Source organism: Equus przewalskii, chromosome 24, assembly GCF_037783145.1.
Source record: "Equus przewalskii isolate Varuska chromosome 24, EquPr2, whole genome shotgun sequence".
Classification (NCBI taxonomy): domain Eukaryota; kingdom Metazoa; phylum Chordata; class Mammalia; order Perissodactyla; family Equidae; genus Equus; species Equus przewalskii.
The window spans coordinates 28721529-28748874 of record NC_091854.1 but is presented as its reverse complement, the minus strand read 5'-3'; the positions used below and the strand labels follow the sequence as shown (position 1 = coordinate 28748874).

Here is a 27346-nt window from a genome sequence, read left to right as displayed (position 1 = left end):
CTTTGTTTGCCTTTTCCATCTCTTTCTAGAAATGCTGGGTCCCAACATATGTGTCCCGTAGGAGTAGACAATACATTCTACCAAAGACAGCCGGGCCAGGACATTTAACTGTTGCCCTTCTGCACTGCCTTTTTCCCCTACTCCTCCCACACTGATATTTAATCATAATTTCTCTCTCTATGTATATATATGTATTTTGTGAGGAAGATTTGCCCAGAGCTAACACTATTGCCAATCCTCCTCTATTTTTTTTTTTTTTTTTGCTTGAGGAAGATTAGCCCTGAGCTAACATCCATGCCATCCTCCACTTTGTATGTGGGATGCCGTCACAGCAGGGCTGATAAGTAGAGTAAGCCGGCATCAGGGATACGAACCCTCAAACCCTGGCCGCCCAAGTGGAGCGCGCCAAACTCTAACCACTGGGCCATGGGCCCGGCCCCTAATCATAATGAATATTTAAAAGCAAGTGTTTAATTTGCTTTTTGTTATGAGTCTTACCTTTTTTTTGTATTCTGTTCTCTAAATGTATTTCTCTTTTAAGCTACTTGATTGTGGACTGTATTATCCTCTTGTTCCCGGTTTAGAGGAAATCTTATTAATAGATTAATAACTTTGGACTCCAAACACCCGTCTTTTGTGATTAAGTGGGAGAGAGCCAGGAGGTAAAGTCTGCCTCCCCTTATCTACGTGTGAAGGTTTTCCGGATGCATGTGTGGTAGGCAAGGCAGAGATTGTAATGAGCCTTTTTAAGAAGAACGAGTGATTATAGAAGCACTGTTTCCACAATATCGTTCTCAATTACTTGGCGCTTTTATCTATTCACGAAAGGAGACCCTCTCAGGCATTGATCTGCAAACTGCCTGCATGCTCCTCCAGAAATTTTGAAAACTATATATCCCTCATCCATTTTTAAAGTAAACATCTAAAAAGTTTTATGATAAGTTTTGATAGTTGCAAAGGATGTGATTTCTGATAGAGTATACATTTAAAAATGAAGCTCTTACATTTTTCTCTTAAATAGTTCCTAAATGCCACAGCAAATTGATGTCAACCACCACGAGTTGATATACATCACCATCTAGTTAAAAAGCATATGAGGTCTTTTCTTTAACAAACATTTTCACCATTTTTCTCTCCATTCCACTTCTCCAACAGAATTGTATTCCAAAAGAATTTTTTTTTTCCCGAGGAAGACTGGCCCTGAGCTAACATCAGTGCCCATCTTCCTCTATTTTATATGTAGGACACTTGCCACAGCATGGCTTGACAAGCAGTGGGTAGGTCCACACCCGGGATCTAAACCAGTGAACCCCGAGCCGCTGAAACAGAGTGCACGAACTTAACCTCTATGCCACTGGGCCGGACCCCCAAAATGTTTTAATGCTTGAAAGTCTTTTCTTGGTCACTCGACCGTACTTCTCTACCTCTTCTCTGCCTGCGCACACACACACACATGCACACCACACACGCACACACAAATGTAAGTTGCAAAACATTTAAAAATTTTTTCTTCTGCATTTAGTTTTCATTAGCACAGAATTAGTTACAGCAACAGACAAATATTACAAACTTTGATGCATAATTATTAAACACAAAGAGTAAGTTTTTGTTGGAATTGCACCCATTCATAAGCTAAGTAGCTCTTTTTCTCAGTAGTTTCCTGCATCCACGGGTGAGTCATTTACTGCTAGCATGAGGCAGGGTGCAGCATCCGTTCCATTCCTATTTACTACTTTTACAGACATAGCCACTGAGAGACTGTGCTCGCATAAACAAGTAGGTGAGCATGGGTTTAACAGCATTGCCACTCAATTCTACGCTATTTCAGAGGTATGAGACAGAGATCACATAGTCATTTGTTGCAAAAAATATTTTTAATGATCTATCAGCTGACGTTCAATGAGGACATCCTTCAATTCTGTTGAAAGCAAAGAATTGGCAACCACGTGACTTGTAAAAGGCTGACCTGGTCATTAGAGTCCAGTGAAACCCCAGGTTTGGGATTGTCCTTCGCAGCACAGGCATTTCGACCCTGCACGGGAACGCTCCGGGGGATTTCTGATCCAATGGGCAGCACGCCTTTCTTTTGTATGGAGGGAGGATGGACGTGGTGGAAGGGCGGGAGAGAGGAGAACCATAGCAAGGAGTCCTCAGATATAGGGATTTTTGGAAAGAGTATTTACGGTAGTTGGGGCTCTGACATGGATTCTTTGCAAGTTCCCTTTTAGGCATATCCTTTGCAAAGCTCCCAGAGAGGATACCAACGGGAAACCGCTGGGATAACCATCTCTGCCAGGTCCCACCATTTGTTCACTTAACCAGGCAGCTTTTTCTTTTCTCAGAACATCTATTAATATCTGGAAGAACCGATGTTTCTTGGAATACTCCCTGGGAAATGACACTTCAGAGGTTCATTTAGTAAGTCTTAATTGGCTCCCAATTAGATAATAAAATCTAAAGCTGCGAGCTGGAGGTTGTTGCAGATGCAGGAGAGCAGAGATGGTGATGATAGCGGTGATGGTGGTGGGGATGATGATGGTGATGATAGCTGTTGTTATTGATTGCATTTGCTTCACATAGCAGAAACCCCAACAAACATTGGCTCATACCAGGAAGGCGGTTGTCTCACACAACAATAAATTTCTGGGCAGGTAGCCATGGGCTAAAATAGTGGCTCAGTGATGTCATTAAGCACTCAGTACTTTTTGTCTTGCTACCTCATCATTCTTCACTTCTGATCTGTGCTCGTTACCTCATGACTACAAGATGGCTGCTCTACCTCTACCCTCAAGTTGAGTTCCAGGCAAGAAGGTATGAGGGAAGAACAGAGGAGTAAGGACTTGCTGCTCAGAAGCTCTGCTTTTAGATTTGGAAAAGTCAAGGACTTCTACCTTCCTCTCATTGGCCGTAGCTGGGTTTTGTGGCCACCCCTAAGTACAGGGGAGCTGGAAGCTTGAGTATCATTTCCTCTTCTCTCTTCTCTAGTAGAGGAAGGCCAAGAAGGAGATGTTGGAGAATAGATTTTGAGTGAACCAACTTACAGGACCGTCACGTGCTCCTATTCTGGGCCAGGCATTTCGCATGTATCACGTCTGTTATAACAATCCTATGAGAGAAATTGATATCCTCATTGTTCAGATAAGGAAACTGAGGCTGAAGTAACCTTACAAGGCATCATAACCAGTTTGAAACAGAACTGGGATGGGAACCGTTTCTAGCACGGAGTCTGTGCCCTCCCGATCCTCCACAGACAGCGGCTCTTGGCAGGCCTCCCTGCTCTGCTGCGTCCACCTCATCGGGCCAGACCCAGACGGGGGTGGGGACTCCCCAGGCCCGTGCCAAGTGCAGGGGAGGGAGGGGGGAGAGCATGCGGAAGAAAGACTCTGCCCGTCTCCCTCCCAGTGCTCGATCTTGGTAAGAAGGGGTCAGAGGGGGAGAGCAGGAGAAGAACGGGCTGCTGTAGGCCGGGAGGCGGGCACGGAGTCCTTCTCTGGCTCCCAGCCTGGCTTTTCAGGTGGCCTCACCTCTGCAGGCCTCACTCTCGTGCCCTTGCTCTTCAGCGCGCGCTTGTGTGAAAGAAGACAGGGCAGAGGCTGCCGAGCTGGGCCCCGTGGGAATGGGCTGGTCACTCCTGCGGCAGGGGCCTCCACGTGGGAGGCAAGTCTGCTGACGGGCTCGGCCTGTTGCTCAGCCCTGGCGTGGGATGCCCGCCCCTCCCTCCATCCTCACCCACCACGGACTCGGAGGTCCTTTCATCCCGGGGACTCAGGGTTGCCGTGACCTACTCAGTCAGGGCCGATGGAGCACGGAAGCCCCAGAAACTCCACCCCATGGCACGGACTTCCAAAAGTCTCCAGAATTCCCCTGCTGTTCCCCAGGGCCACCACCCTGGTCCAAGTCACCATCATCTCTCACTTGGCTGACTCTAATGGCCTTCTCTCTGGTCTCCCCAGAGCCTCCCTGACCCACAGTCTTTTCTCCACAAGCAGCCAGAGTGGTTACTTTAAAGCTTCACACTCTTTTGCTTCAGTCCTCCTGTGGCTTCCCTCTCCTCTCAAAGTCAAGGTTTTGACAAATGGCCTTGAAGGCCCTGCACCATCTGCACACCACTCCTCTTCTCCCTCTGCACCCCCTTGCCTCTCCAACTACTTCCTACTGCTCTCTCGTCCTCATGAAATATTCCTGCCTCAGGGCCTTTGCACAATCTGTTCCCTCTGCTGAAACCACTCTTCTCCCAGATATTCAAATGGCAACCTCATCTCCTTTAGGGCTCTGCTCAAGTGCCACCTTCTGAGTGAGGCCTCCCTTGGCCTGCCCTGCTTAAGGATGCTGCCCTCTCTGCCACCCCACACTGCCGATTCCCCTTCTCTGTTCTCCGTTCTCCCAGGTCCCTCACCACCTTCTTATACAGCATATAACTTATTTACCTGTTACCTCTATAGACTGTCTCCCCTAATGTGGCAGGGGCCACAGGAGCAGGGTTGTGGTCTGTTCTGTTCTCTGATGTATTCTTAGCACCTGGTCAGTGCGGGGCACGTCACAGCCCCCAGCGGGTCTGTTGAATGCATGAATACGCTCGTGTGCACCAGCTCAGCATCCTGACCCAGCCCAGCTTCTGACTTCCCCTGGGGTGCAGCGACTCCCCAGGCTCCAAGGCCCAGAGCGCCTCTGAGCAGGACTCAGTCACGTCATTCTTGTATTTTCCTCAGTTACCTGCACGAGGCCTTGGACATTGTTCATGCTCAGTAAATATTCACCAGCTGACTAACAGCAATAACAAAATGAGAGACTGAACTCTTGCTGCGACCCCCAGGCGCACAGCCCGCCACAGAGGAGGAGGACGGCTGGCTGTGGTCCCGGGGCGGGGGTGGGGGGGGGGCATCATCTCGATTCCTCGGGACAATCAAGGCTGTTCTGTCTGGTCTCCCTCAGCTCCTCGCTCTCTGACCTACAAACTGTTCTCACCCCTCTGTGGTCCCTGTCCTATCCGAGGGCAGTCCTTGTGACGTCACAGGTCATACTGTTCTTTCCAGTTTCTTAGCTCCTGCTCATTCCTCTGCCCACTACGTCCTGGCCTCCAACGCCACGCTTCTCCTGACCTTCCTGGTGCTGAGGGCACCTGAGACCTCTGGATTGCCAAACCCGGGGGACGTCTTACAGTATGCGATGCTTGGGGACACTTGGTCAATGTCCTGTCACATGCTGCCCTTCAGCTCCCATGAAACCACACCCTCCAGGTTGTCCTTGTGTCTCCCCGGCCTTTCTGCTCTTTCCTGGCCCCTCTTCCTCTGCCTGCTCCTTACATGGTCCGCAGGGCACTGCCCTTGACTCAATGCTCTTTGCACTCAACACACTTTCCCCGTGGTTTCAGCCAGCACCTGCACACCGATGACTCACAGATCCATGTCTCCAGCCCTGGCCTCCCTCCAGAGCTTAGATGGTTTACACATCTGCCACCAGGACAGCCCCACCTCGCATCCTGTGAAGTGGACGCCTGTTGTGCACCATCTCACAGCCTCTCGGCCTCGCCTCCAAGACTCGAAGCAGCTTGGGCAGGCGGTTCTGGGCTGGCTTTGACTCAGCTCTAGCGGTAACTTATCTCAGCAAGTGGCTTAGACCTGGCTTCGTGCCTTGGGGCTTCTCTGATGCCCCTGGACACCTGTTCATCCATTCCGGATGTCTGTGGAAGCACCTGACATTTATGCATGTGCAACCCACATGTGGGGGTCGAGGAGTGGGCATAACACTCCATGGGGAAGCCCTGGACCAACGAGGTATGAGAAACAGTGGATAATCGCTCCTCCCTTTCGTCCCTTGTGTGGACAGTCCTGACTTGCTGTGTAAACACTCCCCATGAGGCTCCGGGGGATCCAGTGCCAGTGTCCCCTGGAGATGGCCAACACGATACACATCCTTAAGTCACTTTCTGTTTCGTCTTATGTCACCCGCTCTGGTTCCTTTCTCTTGTTCCCTGGGACCACTTCCCAAATAAAGCACCAGCACGTCAATCTTTGTCCCAAGCCTTGCTTTGGGGGAATCCAGGCCAGAAGGCCCATTGGGCGTCTCCCCCTCAAACTGCCTAACTCCGAGCTCTCGGTCTTTCCCCCAGGCCTGCTCTTCTTCCTTCTCCCTTCTGCCACTCAGTCCTCAAAGCTGAAATGGGAGACTCATCCTGACTCCTCCTCCTCCTCACCTTGACCTTGACCTGGCCCTCCATTGCTGCCCTAAAACCATTGTTTGAGCTCCCATCATGTCACCTAAGCAGCTGCCTCCTCTTCCTTTTCCCCACCTCTCCTCCTGCCCTCTCCAATCCACCCTTCACCCACCCGCCAGCATGAACAACCTCGAGCACAGATCTTGCCATGACCGTCTTTGCTGAAACCCCACCCAAGGCTGCACAGGTGAAGTCAACTGCAAGCACCCTCGTGCAGACAGGGGCCCCCAGGACCTGCTCGTCGGCTTCCTCTCTGCCATCGTGTCTGAGCTGCTCATGCCTTCCAGCACGGTTCCCAGTGGTACACTCATGGGAGAGAAAGAAATGTCGTCCTGAAGAGATCATTCTTTTGTCCCCATGGGAAGCCTCCCCACGGCCCAGCTGCTGCATAGACAAAGTTTGCAGAGTTATTCTCCGGAGTCAGTGATCACAGGGTCTTTCTGGGCTCCTACGTCCAAGTGTACAGATCACAGGACGGACAGCAGCGTGAAGACAGCACGAGGACCAGGAAGAGCTGGGGGCAGAATCAGAACCCCCGGTTCCGGGCCTGTCCCCTCGTTAGCTGTGTGGCCCTCAGCAAACTACCTGGTTTCTGCATTCACAAAGTGGGGGGACACCATGCGGTTGTCACAGGGGGTGTGAAGTGCACGTGACGGTAAGCGATGATGGTGAGGAACACGTGCTGAGCACTTCCTGCCCGAGGACGTGGGAGGAGAAGACGCACCTCGTGAGCAGGTCCGGCTCCGCTGTTAGCCTGGCAGCGCTCTCCAAGTCGTTGCCCGGGTCTCAACCTCAGTCTGACCCTAGAAATGCTGGGGTTGAGCTAGTTCAGGGCGTTTGGACTGGGCGCTTACTGACATCCTTTACAGCTATAAAACGCAGAGTTTATGAAGCGAGCACACAGAACTATTGCTTGTCCCAAGGTGGGCTGAGCATCCGTCTTTCCTTTGCTATGACGTGCGACAGAGCACACACAGCACCTTGAAGGTGACCTCCCCAGCCTGCCTCGGCCTCCTTCCCTCGGGCCTGGGGAGAAAAGGGCCCGGTGTGTCCTGAGCCAGAAAGCTGGAGATGCTGCCTCTCCTGCACTTTTTTTCTGTCTAGCATACAGTAACAATGAGGATAATTCTGTCCTCAAAGGCAATCAAGTTTTTTTGGCATGAACTGTGCTGCTCAAATCCATGGAATTTACTGTCACATCGTTGCCAGGTTGGACAGATTCTTATCAGAGCCAGGTCAAGTTCAGGTCAAGCCCAAGGCCAACTGTCTCCACACAATGCCCCATCTCCTTGCTCCCTGCCCGCCCGGTGACCTCCACACGCCTTCCCAAGGGGGATGCTGGCGCTCTGCTCCCCGGCCACCCCGCCTCCTGCGGTGCCTTCGCTGTCATAGGAGGGTTTGCTTTACTCTGTCCATTTGTGTCTCCCCATCTTCCAATACTTCCTTCTTATTATTTTCCAATTTGAAGTGAAAATGTGATGGAGTAAATATATTCTGACCTTTATATGATATATAATATTATATAAAGAATCTATATATATCAGAATATAAATATATTCAGATCACCTTTATTACTGAAAATTGCAACCCCACCCATTTAGATTAGTTTCTTTTTATAGCTGACTTATTACGGTGATTTTCAGGAACCCACTGCTTCCTACATAATCGAGGTTGTTGGAATACAAAGGAGATGCTTATCTGGCCACGTGAGAGCCATCAAAAGGTCTCCCCAGCAAGGAGTGCCCAAAGCCAGGCAGTGACTATCCTTTTTTGTCCTCAAACCTGGGGTTTCTCGAAGGAGGTCCTGGCTAGGTTTTCCTCAGTGGGAGACCTGAAGGCAGAGACTCTAGGAGGACACTTGGCTTCATCCATTGCTGACACCTCATCCCTTTGGCATCTAGTTGGCCGTTGATGGCCTGGCTACTGCAGGGTGTCGGGGGAGGATGGATGGAGAGGAGCTCTGCCCCCTCTGACTCTCCCTCGTGATTCCCATGGCCAAAAGAGCACCAACAGGTTCTCCGGAAGAGCAGTTTCTTCATTTACTCCACAAGCAATCACCGAGTGCACCCTGTGTCCGTGCCAGGCCCTGTACCAGATGCTGGAGGGATCATGCAGGGCAGACGCATGCTTGCCCAATAGGGTCGTCACCTTCTAGGGCTTTGCACGTGCCACGTGGACGTGGAAAATGTCATAGGAGTTCTGTAGCATCTGGCCCACTTGGATTCCTTACTTACAGCATTATTGCTGGTATAATTACACAATTATTCAAGGAAATATTTGTTTGTGTTAGTCTTTCCTTTCAGAGTAAACATGCCATAAGGACAAGGATCCTGTTACCACTGTAACCCCTCGCACAATACCTAGCTCATTCGTAAATGCTCCATAAACATTTGTGAAAGAAGGACAGAAGAGAGGGAGGGGAGAAGGAGAAGATGCAGGGAAGGGAGGAGGAGCAGATGGAGGGAGGGGAGGAGGAGCAGATGGAGGGAGGGGAGGAGGGGAGGATGGAGGGAGGGGAGGAGAAGGTAGGATGAAAAAGATGGAGAAAGAGAGAATGAGGGAGAGGAGAGGAGAGGAGAGGACGTTAGCCCTGGAAGATGGGTGAAGGGACATGATGGAGAAATGCAGGACATGGAGCGGAAATCGGGTGTTGAGAAAGAAAGGAAGTGGTTGAAAGTGAGAGGAGGTCAAGGCAGCCGGAGCTAAGCTGAACAGGAAGGAGGGTGTTTCATTTGGGAAGATTCTGTGGCAGAACCTCTGGAAGCTGCTGAGCTGGAGGCTGCACTGGCCACAAACGTGCCCCTCTGACCTGGGCCGAGAGGCATCCCGACTCTGCTAGAGCCATACCTCCGGCTGGAACCAGCGCAGCTGTGACGCCCAACCTGTGGTTGAAGCCGAGCCAAGTGGGGCTCAGCACTCTGGACTCTGGACCCAAACAGCCCTGATTTGCCTCCAGCCTGTGCTGCCAAGAATCTGGAGTTAGTTCCTCCAAAGGGCTCTGGTTTGGGTAAGGGGATGTGCTAAGGGGGACCTCGGCACACCTTCTGCTGGAGGCAGCCGGGACCCCTTCATAAAGATGCAATTCATCTTGGCTATTTGACTCTCATGAACCATTGTTCTAGTTTCCTGTTTCTTGTCCTTGGCAATAACAGCACTATAATTATATCTTTCTCACTGTTTTTAACTTAGATGCTTTCTATTTCAAGTTGAACTTTGGTCTTACCGACAAAAACCGTATCTCCCAAACAAATATTGTGATGGACGGTTTGAAAATCACAAGCGCACTTATACGGAGAACTCTGGAGAAAACAGGGAGTGTTTGTGGCGTGTACTATGTGCCAGGCCTGTGCTGGGTGCTCTCGCTGCAGTCTTCTGTGTGATCTTTGCAACAGGCCTGCAAAGCAGGGACCATGGTCACCCACAGGTGACAGAGAAACAGGCTCAGCTAGCTTAAGTCACCTCTCCGCGGCTTCTCAACCACAGAGGGTGGAAGCAGGACCCCCTGGCGGGTTGACTCCAGGTCAGGCCTGGACCCCCCAGCCCGAGGCAGGCCGAAGTGAGACAGGACCTCTGATGGCAGCCAGCTACAATTTTAGGTAAAACGTGATGGAAAATTTTTACCTTAAGAGTTAAATCTATTTTTAAAGACCTCTTCTTTGTTTTTGACAAGTGATCCTCATTTTTCATTTACTCCTCTGATGCAAAGTTTTATTTAATTAAGTTAAAAAGTGAATTTTAAAAGAAAAACAGCAAGTGAGTAATAGTACAGTGGGTACATGGATACGGAAGAATGAAGGTGGACATGGGCGACATCTGTGCCATCCTGGGCTGACCTCCAGGCTTGGTTTTGATCTTTGCCCCTGGGCTCTGGACTCCGCTGGTCGGCTGACCCTCAAAGGACAAGCAGCTGGGGCTTGTTGCGTCCCCCTGGGACTTTCCTGATGTGCCTCTCCTCTGTGGGTCTGCCTGGTCTCTGGGCCGTGGCCACACCCCCTCTCAACAGGGCAAACAGCAGGAATTAGGTAAAAGGTGGTTTGGCAAAGGTCAGGAAAGGAAATGTCCTCAGCTGCTGTGAGCTCAGGACATATAAGGGCTTGCCGGGAAGGGACACCAAACAGGAGGCTCCCCACCGCCCTCAGCACGGGACCTGGAACAATCCGTAGAGGCAATAGGGTCAGTGCACGAATTCCCAGGGGGGTCTGGGGAGATACAGTGTTGCAGCTTTACCAGTAGGCTGCAGCCTCAGAGACTTCCTGCTGTGTCACAGCCAAGGTGACCCACTTCAGTCCTCGTGGACCTATGACTCAGACGTTTAAGCTTTCCCTGGGCACGAGGCCTCGCACTTACTAGGCACTCATTAAATTTGCTCTGGATTCATTCCCCTTGCCACTTCTCCTGGAGGCCCTTTTGCAAGGAAGAGGACGTTCCCTGTAGAGGACCACAAAGAGGGCTGATGGGGCACCCGGCTCTGTTCCGCCACTACCGAAAACCAGGTTAGCAACCGGCTGCTTCTCACCAATGGTCGGAAGTTTCTTTTGCATGATCCAGTTCCCCCAGGCCCATTGCCTGGGTGAATGGACAATCGGGCCCTAGCCCTGCGAGGCTGTAACCAGTTCTTGGGGGAGAAACTGTAACCCTCGCTCTCCGTGTCCCTGCCTCTATCCCCATGCCACTCTCCAAATAGCTGACTAGGTGAAAACCTGCTTTTGTGCAGTGCACTCGAAAGCAACGGTCCTCTTATGTTAACTATTGTTAAACCCTAACACTTAACAGGCCAATGATGCCAAGTCACTTGGTTTACTGATTTGAAACCGTGTGCCGCCTGTGTTTGTTCTCAAGGTGAGAAAAGCTGAAGGTCTGACAAATATCCTTGAGCAGATAATTCCTCCCCCCCCAACCCCCGCTGTAAAAATGCTAATAGCCTTATCCTTGAGGACGAGGGCAGCACAGTCACACGAACTTGAGCTTGAAATTTCTGCTCCAATTTGCTGTGGCGATTTGGGCAATTACTTCGCCTCTCTGAGCCTCTGAGTCTTCGTCTGAGCCCAGGAGTGCCGAGTCTCCTGTGCTGCGTGGAGCAGAGACGCCTTCAGACGCGCTGTGCAGCAAACTCCCGGTCAGGCCTGATGAGGGGGCGGCATCTCATGAACCCAGAGAGCGGGGAGCACTCTGTGGCCGGGCCTTCAGAGCCTGCCACTGCATCTCGGGCATGAACGTGTGCCTCGTTCCTCTAGTTGCTGTCATTCACGTGACTCAGTGCCTCCCCAAGCGCGGGCTTCATCTCCAGTCAGCTTCTCTCCTCTCTGTCAACCAGTTTCTCCATCCACCCTGGCATCCTTTCTCCTCACAGCTTCTGCTCAGCGAGGCCTTTGGCTTACTCACAACTTCCACCCACTCAGGCCGTCAGGGCTTCTCCGGCCTCTCATCGCTCAGCTTCAGTTTCTGCAACTAACTGATTTCCTTTATATATCCCAACTAGAAATTTCTAAAAGCAAGAATCTACTTGGACCAAGCTTTTTGTGCTATGGTACCCTAAAAACTGCTGGCTGGCCAATGGATTGGTGGCTGTTGGATCCAGGCACCACCCCTGATCCAAGCAGAGGTGCGTGTGCCTGTGTGTGAGTGTGCATGTCTGTGCATGTGTGCACACATGTGTCCGTGTGTGCTTGAGCATGATCACAGTGGACAAATCAAAGCCCCTGGGAGTGGCCCCATCCCTCTGAGGTGGAGGCAGTGAGTTTCCAGCACAAATGGTGGCAGACACGGTGACTGATGTGTGCGGTAAAAAGAAATCGCATAAGGTTGTTGTGAAGATCAAAGGAGATAAACTCGCGGAGGACCTAGCACGGAGCTGGGACGCAACGCTCCACGCCGACAGCTCCGGTTGTTGTTGTGTGATTACCGCTGAATCATTAGTTTAATCCACCTCCAGTGCAGGCTTGGTTCCCAGACGTGCCGGGTAATTTGTACGCCTCTGATGGAAAACGCGCCGGGTGATCATTCTTCTTGAGCATGTTTAGTTCAACTTCACTGAAGGGAGGGAGCAAGAAGGGAAGTAGGAGCCCTATAGTACGAAGTCAAGGAATAAAAGCTCCATGGAGCAAATGCTCCAAGTTTCTGTTCAAGTTATCATCTAAAACCACAGAGACAATCCTGTAAGCCTCTCTAAATTCTTTTAACGGCTTCCCATTTTTCTTAAGTAAAGACAAAACTTCTTCATAAGGCCTTATATGGTCTGCACCCCTCTCCGCCGCACGCCTGCACCCCTCTGCTCTGGGGCCAGTACCACGCACACGCTGTGTGGGGCCCGGCAGCCTAGGGTCTGCTTTCTGGACCCCAGGACCCTTGTTCACAGACACAAAGGGCCTCATGACACGCTGTTCCACCTGCAGACCTCCTCTCTTCCCTTCCCAGCCCTTTTCCTACGAAATTTCCACCCCCCTTTCAGGTCTCTGTTCAAATATCAGGAAAGCTTTCTCCAGGACAAGACCCTTTGTGAGATGCGTCCGCAGAATCAGTGTTTCTTCTTCAGCTCATTGTTTCACTGATGGGACGATGCGATCTGTGCCTGCTTCTCCCGCTGGACTATCAACTCATAGGGCAGACCGTGCCTGTTTTTGCTCATCCTTGTGTCCCCCGAATCCTGCGGTGCCTAGAATATGCAGGCACTCCATAAATATCTATTGAGTAAATGAGTCAAATACTATTAAATTCAACTAAATTATTGCCTATTCTCAGAAGCTGTGACCACACTGGAAAGGAAAACTAATGCAATATTAAGCCTTTTAAAAAAAAATTAAAAGCACACATGCAGAGCTCACCAAATTTGACTCTGTTCTATGCTCAAAGGAAATAACACATTTTTAAAAACTTATTATACAGGCCACATTCATTGACCGGAATGCAATAAATTTAGAAATTAACAAACAAGGAGCCAAAAGAAATCTATACTCCTGAAATATAAAAACACACTTCTAAAGATCTTTTGGTTTAAAGAGGAAATAAACTACTTGGAACTGGACCACAATGAAAACAGCACACATCAAAACCAGTGGGATATGGCCAAAGCAATTTTCAGAAGAAAACTCTAGACTTGCATTTATTTATTGGAACATAAAAAAGATTTAAAAGAAAAATAAATGAAGCCAAAGTAAGTAGTAAGAAATGAGTTAATTAATAGAGAAGCAGAAATTAATGACACAGAGAAAAAATTCAGCAAAACTGATCAATAAAACCACAGGTTTGGGGCCGGCCTCATGGCCAAGTGGTTAAGTTTGTGCACTCTGCTATGGCAGCCCAGGGTTTTGCCAGTTCGGATCCCGGGCACGGACATGGCACCACTCATCAAGCCACGGTGAGGTGGTGTCCCACATAGCACAACCAGAAGGACCCACAACTAGAATGTACGACTACGTACTGGGGGCTTTGGGGAGAAGTAGAAAGAAAAAAAATTAAAGGATTGGCAACAGTTGTTAGCTCAGGTGCCAATCTTTAAAAAATACAAGAACACAGGTTTGCTTTTTTTTTAAGGTAAAAAGTTATTTGGCTAGAATAAAATACATAGATAATAACAGGGAAGGAAAGGGATGAATGAACACATATAAAGGTTTTGTGTGTGTGTGTGTGTGAGGAAGATTGGCCCTGAGCAAACATCTGTTGCCAATCTTCCTCTATTTTTTGTATGTGGGATGCCACCACAGTGTGGCTTGATGAGCGGTGTGTAGGTCCACTCCCAGGATCTGAACCTGCGAACCCTGGGCTGCCATAGTGGAGTGCACAAACTTAACCACTACACCACCGGGCTGGCCCCGTAAAGGATAATTTTTAAAGGGAACATTATGAACAACTTTATACCAGTGAATTTGAGACCCAGATGAGATGAATGATTTTCTAGGAAAATATAAATAACCAAAATTTGTTCAAGAGGCAACAGAAAACATTAAATTAATAAGCATGAAAGAAATTGAACTGTTAGATAAAAATGTACCTTCTTCCAGCCCCTGCAAAGGGCGTCGGTCTCAAAAAGTTTGTGGGCAAGTTCTGCTCCTGAAATATGGAAAACAAATAATATGTTTGTGACATCTGGGGTACAGAAGGCCTTTTTAAACAAATCATAGAAACGAGAAGTCATAAAGGAAAAGAGGAACGAATTTGACACATCAAAACTAAAAACTTCTCAGGGGTCAGCCTGGCGGTGCAGTGGTTAAGTTCCCACATTCTGCTTTGCTGGCCCGGGGTTCACTGGTTCAGATCCCTGGTGTGGACCTATGTGCTGCTTGTCAAGCTGTGCTGTGGCAGGTGTCCCACATATAAAGTAGAGGAAGATGGGCACGGATGTTAGCTCAGGGCCAGTCTTCCTCAGCAAAAAGAGGAGCATTGGCAGCAGATGTTAGCTCAGGGCTAATCTTCCCCCCCAAAAAAACCAAACAACTTTTCTATGACTGAAAACACGATTAACGAAATTAAAAGGCAAGTTATACTCTTGGAGAAAATATATGCACATACACATATGTATATATACATATACACACAAACACATACATATACACACATACGTGTATACACACACACACACACACAAACTCATATAACAGGTAAAGAATAGTACTGTGGTGCTGTGGGCTGACTATGTCCCCACAAAATTCACCTCCTGCAGCCCTAAGCCCCAATGTGACGGCGTTTGGAGACAGAGCCTTTGGGAGGGAATGACGGGTAAATGACCACAGTCCCATAGGCCTGGAGGCCGCATCTGAAGGGGAGGGAGCTGTTTCACTCTCCACGCACACAGGCGCCGAGGAGAGGCCGTCCAGGACACAGCAAGAAGCTCTGTCTGCACCCGTCCCAGGGGAGAGCTCTCAGCAAGCAGCCCCCTGGTAGGTGCCTGGATCTTGGGCTTCCAGCCTCCAGAAATGTGAGAAAATTAACTTCTGGCGTTTAAGCCCCCCCCAGTCTGTGGTATTTTGTTATGGCAGCCTGAGCTGACATGGCTACTTCATATGTAAATCCGTAAGAACAGAAGATGAAAACTTCTTAAAAAAGGAAGTTAAAGGTATGAACAAAAAATTCACAAAACACACAGTGTTCCCCCCTTACTGCAGGGAATATGTTCCAAGACCCCCAGTGGATGCCTGAAACTGAGAACCGTACCAAACGATCTAGATACTATGTTTTTTCCTATATATGTATATACACCTATGAAAAAGTTTGACTTATAAATCAGGCACAGGAAGAAATTAACAATAACCAATGATAAATAGAACAATTGTAACAATATGCTGTAATAAAAGTTACTGTAGATCTTAGCAACCTCAGCATACATGTTTTTTCTTTCCTTATTAAGTTGAGAACTTTCACCTTTTCCCTTAAAGGAAGCACTTTATGGCTTCTCTTTGGCATATCCAATTTGCCAACAGTCATCTGATAACCTGGCCGACTGGCTCCTCAGTGACTAAGGGGCAGGTGGCATACACAGGGTGGATCTGCTGGACAAAGGGTGATTCACGTCCCGGGAGGAATGGTGAGGGATGGTGCGAGATTTCATCACACTACTCAGAACGGCAAGCAATGTAAAACTTATGAATTGTTTATTTCTGCAATTTTTCATTTAATATTTTTGGGCCGCTGTTGATCTCAGGTAACTGAAACCACGGAAAGCAAAACCATGAATAAAGGGGGACTACTGTATGGTCAATATACACAAGAAAAAATTCTTAACAATACTAAAATCTCTCTCTCTCTTTTGTTTTCCTGAGGAAGATTCACCCTGAGCTAACATCTGCCATCAGTCTTCCTCTTTTTTTTGTATGTGAGCCACCACCATGACAGATGAGTGGTATAGGTCTGTGCCCAAGAATGGAACCCGGGGTGCCAAAGCCAAGTACATTGGACTTAACCACTAGGCCACCAGGGCTGGCCCCTAAAAATCTCTTTTTAACAGCTATCAGATTGGCCAAATTTATAAAGTTTGATAATCTTCAGAATTAGCATAGGTGTGGGGAAATAAAGTGTAAATCGGTGACAGAGACTTTGGAGGTAAATATGGGACCATCTTAAAATATCAAAATGTCTATAACCTATAATCCCACAATTCTACTCCTCTGTCTCTGTTCCTAGAAAACACCAGACGTGCACAATATCTTCACCAAGGCGTTATTTGTGAGAGCAAAACTTGTAAAGGATGAGGTGGTGGTGCTGGCAGCATGGTGAGCAGAGGGAGCCTGGACCCAGAAAGGACTGCGAATGGGGCCGTGAGAATGCCAGAGGGCTTGCTGGATTGGGGTGAGGTTGTTCCGGAGAGAGAGCTGCAGAGCGGACTGTCTAGGTTGGGAGAGCCCTGGAGCCACGGCCAGGCCTCAGAGTGCCCACGACACCTGCAGGAACTCCGCTGAAGTTGAACCGGGCAGGAGGTACCCCTAGGCATGCCTCCCAAACCCAGAGAGGAAGTGACTAGGCATCAGCCTCTGACTTCAGCTGCCACTCCCTGTAGGGCAAGCAGCAAGCAGGGGAATGAGGGGCAACACCCTGCAGACCAGAGAAGGGACAGGACATGGCCGTAAGGACCTGGCTCTGCCATTTGTCCAGGAAGCATCAAGAGCCCTATCATTCCCCTTAGACCAGAGAGCATCTTAGGGAGGAGGCCAGGAGCAGGGAAAGACTGTCTAAGACAAAACACTTTATCCAAGAAACACGGCATGCCATCTAAAAGGACCTGCTGGAGTGACCGGGGCAGCCTTCCTTGAGATCAGAGTGACTCCCAAACGAGGCTCTCCTCCTGCTCACTGACGGATACGATTCAGCGAGGAATGCCGGGTTAGCACGGAAATGGCATTTTTCATTGAATATCTGAGTTACGAAGTGAATGCATTTCATGCTACCTTCTGCTTTTTATTTTTCTTTTGTGAAAGTACGTAAAATCTCGAAGTTCAATGAGAAAAGGGCATTAAGATTTTCCAGGAAGCAAAATGCTGATTTCATAAAAACAAATTGCAGAAAGCTGTTGCATTTCAAAAGCTGTTGCACCGTCCAAAGACGGTGATGATCTTTCACTCCAAGAGCCACACCTCAAAAGGGAAGGGGGGGCCAGGCATGAAGACTGCAGGGCGGGACAAAGCATCTGCTCTCTGAGCCACGGGCGCTTGCTCCTTCCGCAACCAGCGTGGGTGGCCGCTGTATCCCAGCCGTCTTCCAGTTGTGCGCACACAGCCTACGTTACTCCTGTCTGTTTTGTGTCACCAGAGCCCTGGGGATGGCAAGAAGTCTGTCTAGAAGTGTAAAACCATCCTTTTCCTGAAAGAACTTTCAGAATAAGAATGTACACCGAGATGACCGGAGATCTCAGTAAAGATACCCAGAAAGGGCAAAATGTGAAACAAAAGGGTCCTCTGAGATTTGGCATCCTAAATCCTTTCCTTCTCTCCATCAAAGAGGGCTCCATTTCCTATAAGCTCTTGTCTTTAGGGCACCTCAATGTGGATGCTCCTCGCTGTCCTCTGAGTTTGCAAAGCTCACTTCCGTAAGGAAAGTTTCTGTGCTCCAGGTGGTGGTGGGAGTGTGACCAGCAAGCCCAGTGTGGTAGAGAGGGGGCCACAAGGAGCAGTGGAAAGAAGGAGGGAGTGGGGACCAAGGAACCTGAGACCCAGTTTTGCATCTTTTTGAATGACCTTGGTCACAGCACTGAACTCATGCATTCATTCAACGAATATTTGAATGCTCCCTTTGTATCGGAGCTGCACTGTTCAAGAGAAACACAACACAAGCCACACGCGTCATTTAAAATTTTCTAGCAATGCCTTTAAAAAAGTAAAAGCAACAGATGACATTAATTTTAATATATTTTGTTTAGCCCAATATATTCAAAATATTACCATTGCATTATATAATCAATATAAAAATTGTTTATGAGTTTTTTTTACATTCTTTTTATCATATTAAGTCTTCTAAATGCAGTGTATGTTTTACACTCATGGCATATCTCAATTCAGATGCTAAGCTTTCACTGGAAATAGTCCCTCCATATCTAGATTTAATAAAATGTGCAGTTGGAAAAGTAGATTCACGTCCCTGATTTGTTCCAAACACACTTAAACCTTTTCCAGCAAATGAATCAGATTGTAAATTTAAATTAATTAAAATATAATGCAGTTAAAAACTCCGTGCCTCCATCTCGTTAGCCACATTTCAAATGCTCAATAACCGTATGCGTGACTAGTGGCTGCTGTGTTGGACGGCACAGCTCTACATGGATATACACACAATGGAATATTTCGTTGGGGCCATCGAGTCAATTCAGTTAGCCTTAAAAAGGACGGAAGTTCTGACACATGCCACAACATGGATGGACCTTGAGGACGTTATGCCAAGTGAAATGCCAGTCACAAAGGGACAAATACTGTGATTCTGCTTATATGAGGTCCCTAGCGTAGTCAAATTCATAGAGACAGAAAGTAGAATGGTGTGCTGGGGCTGGGGGAGGACGGGGTGGGCGTTAGTTTTTGACGGGTACAGAGGCACAGTCTGGGAACACAGCTCTAGAGCTCAGGATGCAGACTTATTCATGACATTGAACTCTGTCCTCTAGATTTCAATCCTGTAGGGAATTCTGGCAAAAAAGCTAACAATTACAGCATAAGAAGCCCTGTTATCTAAAGCAGTTGGCTCTAGAGATTGGTTGGTTCATTTTTAGCCAGTTTAGTTAAGGAGGGGAGTTGTAAAAATGGTACGTAACTTGAACACTTTTCAAGCTTAAAACACACATGATACATTCATTCACCAATTTTACAGGGTACTGCTACGGGATTTTCTCTGACTAAGGGTTTTCTGATTGGAGTTTTGAGTTACCTCTGTTGCATAAGTCAGATCCATTAGGCGGGAACAACAATTTTTAAGAAGTTGAAAAAAGTTCAGGGTTGTAAATGAAGGCCAAGGTCAGGGGCTGGCGATAGCAAAGAAAGAAGCTGCTTGCAGCGGCTGGAGGAGCCATGTGGGCAGGGACCCTTCACGCTGGTGAACATGGCAGACACTGCTTACTGTCTGCGGCTCCGCCATCCCCACTTCCTTCTCTGCCAAAGAGAACTCTGGTTTGACTAAGGAAGTGAGTAGAGATCCCTTGATCTCATGGAAGCTGGGTGTCTACCCGACACCAAGGGGATGAATTGGAGTCATTTAAATCTCAGGAGGAGAACGTCCTCGGCCTTGGCCCTTTTTTCATGCTTGCAATGCAGGTCTGTGGGAATTGCGGCCGCCATCTTGTGACCATGGGGAAATTAGCCTAAGGACACACACAAAAATTCCACTAAAGATGGCAGACTGAAAGAAATAGCTTGGGCCCCTCACGGTAATTGAGGGCAGCTATAGCAACTGTGGACATCTTGTTTTGTGAAGTACTTAAGCATCTTTATCAATGAAGCCACTGTTTATCAAGCATCCCACTATTGGAAGCTGAATGCCTCCTAAACGTATATCCTTGTTCTCCAGGTCACGGAGCCCACCTTGCAGATGTGTACCACGATAATGATACTGTGCAGCGTCTGAAACCCACACCACCTGACCGATCGCCCCAACAACCAGAAACCAGATGCTTGTCATAGAGCCTCCTTATCTCTCTCTCCTTTTAGACTTTGGAAGATAGCAAAGATGTCCTTTGTTGATTTTAACTCGAGACGGCTCTTCTACAGCTTGTCGTTTGGAACGAGAGCTCTGTAAATCACCACCAGCCAGGAGGATTTCCCCTTTCCTTTACAATCTTCCCTGTTCATCAAGCTCCTTCAAGGCTCACCTTCTCCAGGAGCCCTCGGCACGTCCCTCGCATCCCAAGGGATGCCTCCTCACCAGGACTCATAGCCCTTATTTAGTCCACACTTAATCACATCCTCTTGCAGCACCTATTGTTTCTCTGGCCTGACTCCACTTTTTATGTGTCTGGCTATCTTGAGGGCATGCACGACGTGTTAGATTTCTTTGTTTCTCCCGTGGCATCTAGCACCAGCAGGCCCTTGGCTGGTGTTCAAAAGCATGTGTAGACTAGGTCAGTGAAGGAATGAAGGAGTAAGGCCAGATAGCCTCTCTCTTTTGATCATGGAGCTGAATTTACCTTAAATAGTATAAGCCAGTTGTGAATCAATTGTCTAGATTATTATTACATTTTACACGGGTCTGATTCTCACACAGATTCTTATGTTCAACTCCTCTGTTTGACTCAATAGTTATGCCCGTTTCTTAAGCCCTTTACTGATTTTGGATTCACGATATCCTTAACCATTTGACTGGTATCTGACTTTTTCTCCTATATTTCTTTCACTTATAGTGTGAAGAACTTAGTCTAAACCTCTTTCCACTCTGTTCTTGGAAATCCTCTCCTCACATTTCCGCCACGCCGGGTCAAGCATCCTTCAGGTGCTCCTGGTGAGCTGTGTTCCACCCCTCCCCCGACATGCACTGGACAGCCTCGGAAGGCCTGACAGACGGGGAAAGCCTGACCTGGTGCCTCGAGTTAGCTCAAAATGGGACCACAGCTAGTGCGGGGGGTTCTGCCCGGGGCCGCCGAGAACTGACACAGCCCAAATCCCCAGCGAGTGCTGATGGTACAAACACAGGAAGCCAAGGCCCAACACCAATTTCTAGAGGCAAACAGAAGGGTCAAAGGTCAGCAACTCTGCAGAAGCCAGAATGAAGTGGAAGTGGGCAGGAAAGGGCGCAATGAGAGTCCTGGGCATTTCCAAGAAGAGCTTGGAGTGGCCTCACTTCCCATTGTCAGTGGGAAGCCACAAGGCACGCAGAAGTGCTACCCTGGTAGACACGAAAGAAGGAACGAGAGGACACTTCCTTTTACATCTTTTTCTTTTCCCAGTCTCAGGTCTTTTATGGTTAACGTTGTCCAGCTGTTCTATTTATTAAACAAAGTTAATTCCCCCCATCTCCTGGGAGGACTGGGCTGTCCCAGACTCAGCTGGCCACCTGCCAGGCTGCCCGCACATTTGCAGCTGAAGGACACTGTCACACGGGCATTTCCAAGGACTCCAGTAGCGTGGTGGTCTCCCTAGGCTGCCTGCCTTCTGGGGGGCCTCTGACGCGCCTGCTCTCAATAGGAAGTAGGCAAGGAGGGAAAAGAGAGAGAGAGGCAATAAAATGGGGACAGCAACATGCTAGTGTAAGAGGTGACTTAGAAAAACAAACAAATCTCTATCTAGTCCTGGAGTAGCAGCAATGTCCAGAGGGCAGCCCACCGCCCAGCGGAGCAAGGAAAAGACAACAGACAGCAAGCAGCAGGCGGCTGGCAGATTCCTCAGGGCAGGCAGGGCTCCGGCTGAGCAATTATTCTGGGATGCAGCGAGACCCACAGAGCAGTGAAGAGATGGAACGATGCCAACGAAGACCGGGGTAAATGAGGGCATCTGAGGGAGATATGAACAAAGCTTCGTATCTGCCGTAAGACAGCAGATAAAGGTTCAGATGCAAAAGCTAGATTGGGCCATCAAGGAGGAAGGGAGGAGAATGGGAATGGATTTTTCAGTACAATTGCTTAGAAAACTGCTGATTTTTTCCTTTTTACAAAGATGAGCTCAAAATGAGATCACTGGGGACATTGTCACTGTGGCCCACAGCTGCCATCGTAAAGTAGGAAGGGCAAGGACTTCTATAAGTGCAAAGAGACTGCCTCCACTCGTTGAGGGGACGCCCTGAGTTCTCAGAGATCTGTTGCTGGCAGCCCTGGGTGGGCTGCTGGCTGCAGTGACGGAGCAATGAGGCACGCACCAGGGGAGAATTCTGGTTTCTGAGTGCAGCCAAGAAGACCTGGTATAAGACAAGTTTTCACTGGCTAGGAAGATGGCCAGCCTAGAGATAGAGAAGGCTCCCCGGAGGGCAGGCTCAAAGGGGGCGTTGCGGTTGCTTTGATGGGATAAGATGATGGTATCCATGTATATGACAATGACAGCCACTCTCCTTCTTTGTACCGGGAAACCTGCGAGTTTCGGTTTGCAGTGCGTGGGTTTTCCAGGTCTGCAAGGCTCAGCACAATGGCATTTAGCCTCCCTCCCTTCCCTTGACCTTCCGCCGCATCCTCTGGTCCGCTTCCAATCATGTCACTTCCATGATCCATTTTCTCCACCTTGCCCTGGAGCCCCCGAGCCCAGTGCGTGATCTGGCCCACCACATGCGCAACTGCCTGGACCCTTGCAGACAGTCTGCTAGCCTTCTCATGATTTCTCCTCCATTTTTGAGCACACTTGCCATGAACTTTCTTCACTCCCTGCCCTTGATTGTAATAAAAAAGAGTTCCTTCTCCTTCCACCACCTCTCCTCCACACACTGTCCTTTCCTCGTCTCTGTCCTTTGGTCACCCATCCTCCCAGCATCGCCCAGTCGCATCCCTCTCAACACCTGCAGTGAATCTTCTCTTTCCTCAAGCTCTGGGCTCCCTTCCCCTCCTGTCCCCGCTCTGGGCAGCAGACGACATCGCCTCTGCTTAAGGAGCTAGGTCGTCTGAGATCCTCTCCTTGCCAGAGTCTTGTGACTTTCCTCCTTCTCTTCCTTGGTTCCTGGCCACAGTAACCCTTCCACTGAACTCAGGATCCCATCTGGGACTGTCTCCTCCTGACCTTTGCACTGTCACTCATTGCCCCAAACTCCTACATTCTTCGTCATTCCCATTACTCTCTCCTCCTTTGCATGAAAGGTTTTCAACCCTAGCTGCACTTCAAATCACCCAAAGCACCTTAAAAAAGCATGGATATACCCCAAATAATTGAAAGCAGGATCTTGCAGAAATATTTGTACACCATGTTCATAGCAGCGTTATTCACAATAGTCAAAAGGTTGGAAGCAACCCAGCGTCCATCGATGGATGAACAAATAAACCAAATTGTGGTATATACACACAACGGAATATTACTCAGTCTGAACAGGAAGGAAATTCTGGTACATGCCACAACATAGATGGACCTTGAGGACATCATGCTACATGAAATAAGCCAGTCCCGAAAGGACAAATGCTGTATGATTCTCCTTTTATGCTGTACTTACGGTAGTCAAATTCATAGAGACGGAAAGGAAAATGGTGGGGGCGGGGTGGGGGAGGGGGAATGGAGAGTTATTGCTGCATGGGTACTGAATTTCAGTTTTGCAAGAGGAAAAAAGCTCTGGCGACGGATGCTGGTGATGGTTGCACGACAATGTGAATGCACTTAAGGCCGCAGAACTGTACACTTAAACACGGTTAAAGCGGTAAATTTTACAGTGTGTATATTTCACATAAATTTTTTAAAAATAAACTTAAAAAAAGGAAGAATGGCCATTGTCGCTCCCAGATCGCCTACAACAGCATCTCCAGAGCAGAGAATGCTTTTCATTCACCCAACAGACAGCGCCTCTCTGCGGGGCTCGCTGCAAGGGGCTGGGGATGCACGTGCGCACGCACTCGCCGCCGCCTCCTTGCAGAGCGCACGGCCTGGTGGCGGGGACTGGCGCTGTACCACTTCCAGACGGGCACAGGATGGGTGGACACGGAGGGAGTGTGGGAGTGTGGGAGGCGGGAGGGCAGTTCTCAGCCCCGGGCTCAGAGGGTCCAGGTGAGCAGCGGCAGGATTCCCAGAGGCAGCGCCCAGGACCTCCACTCCCTACGCCCTCTCCCCTCTCCTTCACTCCTGCGATTGGACAGGCTGCTCGTTCTGCTAAAAGCAAGGGACGGGTTTAAAGGCCCACCCCTGCCCCCACCCGGGTCTTTGTGAAGGTTTGTAGTGAGTTCCTAGTGGCCAACCGCTCTGGCACATTCTGTGGGGCAGAGATAACGCCATGGGTTCACCAGCCGTGTTTCATGTTCCTACGCCTGGGCTCTCAGGATCAGATCTTTTCTCCTGCGTCCCTCCCTTCCTCCCTCTGAGGTTGGAGCCCTGTGCCCAGGTTCCGGCAAACGGGGCGGGAGGGGGAGCGAGGCCGCCCCTAAGTCAGACCCTTACAAACCCCGCCCGCACTCCAGCTCCCTTCTCCCTTTTCCTCCTGCTTTGTGGGGACAGGCCACAGAGAGGGTCTCCTGACCACCACTGGTCTTGCTGTGAGCGAAAACCAATCCTTTACTGGGTTAAACCAACCGAGAATCGGCGGTTTTTCTGTTGCAGCTGCTGGCTTTAGGCACCCCAATAGTTCCCCACTTCGTTCCTTCCTTCAGTTTGCGCGTTTTAGGACTGACGCTGTGCCTGGTGTGGAGCTGTGCGTCTGCCTGCTACCTTTGTTTTCTTATGAGAACCCAACTGGGGATCGTCCTCCTGGAAGGTGCCCTCTGTCTCTCTCTAGCTCCATGTTTGGTCCCAGGGCTTTCTGCTGGGCTCCGTCCTACCTGCATGGTGTTCTGCCTTCTCCTCTCCTCACTTACAGAACAAAGGCATTTCCGAGCGTTTTGCCCTTCGCGTCTCTCTCTCTCTAACCCTGTGGTCAGTTCAAGGAGAAGAAGAGGAGTAGATGGGGAGAGCCTTTGCACCGGATGCGGGTCTGACACCTGTAAAAGGAGAGGGGGAGGGGAGAGGATGGGTCAGAATCGCGCTGGGTGGCCCCTGCGGCTCTGAGAAAGCATCCGTCAGCCTGATGAGCTCCAGAGCAGAGACCTTGTTGGAGGAGTCCCATGTTGGATGGGAATAACCCGGCTCTAGCATCTCTGCTGTCCTCCAACAATGGCCAGAGGCAGCCGGCGGATAGTGTCACCCCAGCAGGAACCCTGCGGTGGACCTCAGAGGGGCAGCAGCCCACGCCGCCAGCTCCTGCGCGCCTCACATCTGGCTCTCGAGGAAGATCCGAGGGTGTGCTCGCCTGGCGGCCACAGCCATCTGCTCACTCTATCCTGGCTCACACTGGGTCTCTAGGTCTTGGAGGCTCCCTGGTTCCAGCGTGTCCATTTACACTGGACATCCTGGGAGGCTTAAGCGCAGGATTCAGGCTATCTGCGAGAGCGTTCTCTGAATGTGTGGCTCAGTTCACACGTTGCCTTCTCTGTGGAGCCATCTTCCCACGTGTACCCCATCCTGTAACACTTGTGCACCCAATGCCTTCTCAGCACCTGCCAAACTCTGTTTTTAAATTTTTTCTTTCTTGGTGAGGAAGATTATCACTGAGCTAACATCTGTACCAATCTTCTTTTTTTTTTGTATGTGGGACACCGCCACAGCATGGCTTGATGAGCAGTGAGTAGGTCTGTGCCAGGGATCCGAACCCGTGAAACCCTGGACCACTGAAGCAGAGTCCAAGAACTTAACCACTATGCCAACAGGCCGGCCTCCATTTAAAATTTTTAAAGTCTATTTTCCCCACCGGTCCGTGAGCATTGCACATATTTATCTTTGCATTTCTCTAGCTCAGTACTGTCTGGGACATGCTATAGGTGCTCCGTGGTTTGTTGATGAGTTATATAGAACTAATTATTGGGCAGACAATGTAAAGTGTGGAAAACTGAATAAGCTGGGAGCAAAGGAGTTGTAACCCTTCCTAGCCCCGACTCTCACAGCGCTGTGAACCTGGGCAGGTTGCTTACCATCTCTGACCCTCATTGTCTTGTCTATAGACAAGGAAGGGACTTTAATTAAGTGTCCGCTTTAAAGTTGGCCCTTCACATGTGGTCACTCAATGGGAGTTAGCTGCCACCCAATGACAAGGTTATTGTGAGCCTCAGCAAAAACCTGGGATGGGAGAGCGGGAGGCAGTTGTCAGCTCTGTGAGGACGTACTGTAGGAGACGTCACTGCCGTCGTGCACACACGTCCCAAGTCTCCCTTTCTACCCTAGCCTGGGCCCCGAGTTCCAGGCTCCACACGGGGTCAGAGATGCACCTTGCTCACCACAAACCCCCCGTAAGTAAAGTCTTTTTCCAGTATTGAGGTCTCTCTATGTCAGGCCCTAATCATCTTTTTGGGCCTCCTGTTACGCTACTTCCCTGTAAGGCAGACCCTTTTCAGGGGCCAGAAAGGCCTAGTTCTGTGGGCCAGGCATGCCATCCACCACTCTGAGCTCCCGCTGCCCATTGCCCCCACTGTGGAGCCTTCCTCCCTCACTGCCTGCAGAGATCTTGCCACACTCAAAAGCTGAGCTCAGACCCCACCGCCCAGAAGTCTTCTGTGCCCACTCCCTCCACAGTGGCCTCTCTCACTCTCACTTCTACTACTCCTTCTAGCAGTACTGCTGGTACTGCTAACATCAGTGCTATTACTAACATCTAGTTAAAATGCTGCCTGGGTTTGTAGGCCTTGACTCTGCCATGCACTAGTTGTGTGACCTTGGCAAAATTAATCCATCTCTCTATATTTTAGTTTCCTCATCCGTAAAATGGGCATAAGAGGCCGCCCACCTCGCAGGGTCATTACGAAGACCAAATGAAATAACGCAGGCCATCTGCTTACTGGTGTCATAACGACCAGAAGAGGTCGGTGCTGCTGAGGTCTCCATGGCACGGGTGAGAAGCCGACCGTCTGCACTTTGAATGTGGTACTTACTTAACAAGGTCTGTCCGTGTCTCCGGGCTAATCTTTCTGAGCTCTGATCATTCTCAGGCTCTGTGCTAATCAGTTTACCTAGATTATCTTATTTATTTCTCACAATAATCCAAGCTCCCATTTTTCATGAACATGGAAACTGAGGCCCAGAAAGTAAAGCAATTTGCCCAAGGTCATAAATTTAGTTAGTTTCTATAGTCTTAAAATTTAACTCCAAATTCGGGGTGTTGCTGTTATACCACACTGTCTCCTTAACAGTATGTATATGTCTTACCAACCGCATTGTAGGCGACCTGAGGGCAGTGTCTGTCTGCACTTCTTGCTGGAGCCTGTCTCCCAAGCACTGCAGTAAGTATTCAATAAATGCTGATTGATTGATCAGTTCCTTCCACGTTTATTGAATGCCTATAATCTCAGACAGAGTGCTAAATGCAAGTTATATCATAAGTAGGAAATACTACTATAGTATATCATATATTATAGTATATACATATATATATCTCCACGAATATGTCTACACACATACCTAGTATAATCTATATTATAGTAGAGCACAGAGAGGGGGAGCAATCAACCGATGGATTCAGTACACATCCAAACACCATGTACAAATGACCCAAACCAAAACCACCCGAGGACACATTCAGTTCAGCAGTGGCCTAGCT

The 27346-nt window shown here is 49.1% G+C and overlaps 1 long non-coding RNA gene across 1 annotated transcript in view; it reads right to left on the bottom strand.

The window, feature by feature from the left end:
* LOC139079143 (uncharacterized) overlaps positions 1-24661 on the bottom strand; it is a 42318-nt gene extending 17657 nt beyond the window's left edge. The window contains exons 1-2 of the long non-coding RNA XR_011532479.1: positions 24543-24661; positions 14202-14260 (exon numbers count right to left, since the gene is read on the bottom strand). This is a non-coding gene — a long non-coding RNA (uncharacterized lncRNA). The remainder of the gene's footprint in view (positions 1-14201; positions 14261-24542) is intronic.
* Between the last annotated feature and the right edge of the window lie 2685 nt (positions 24662-27346).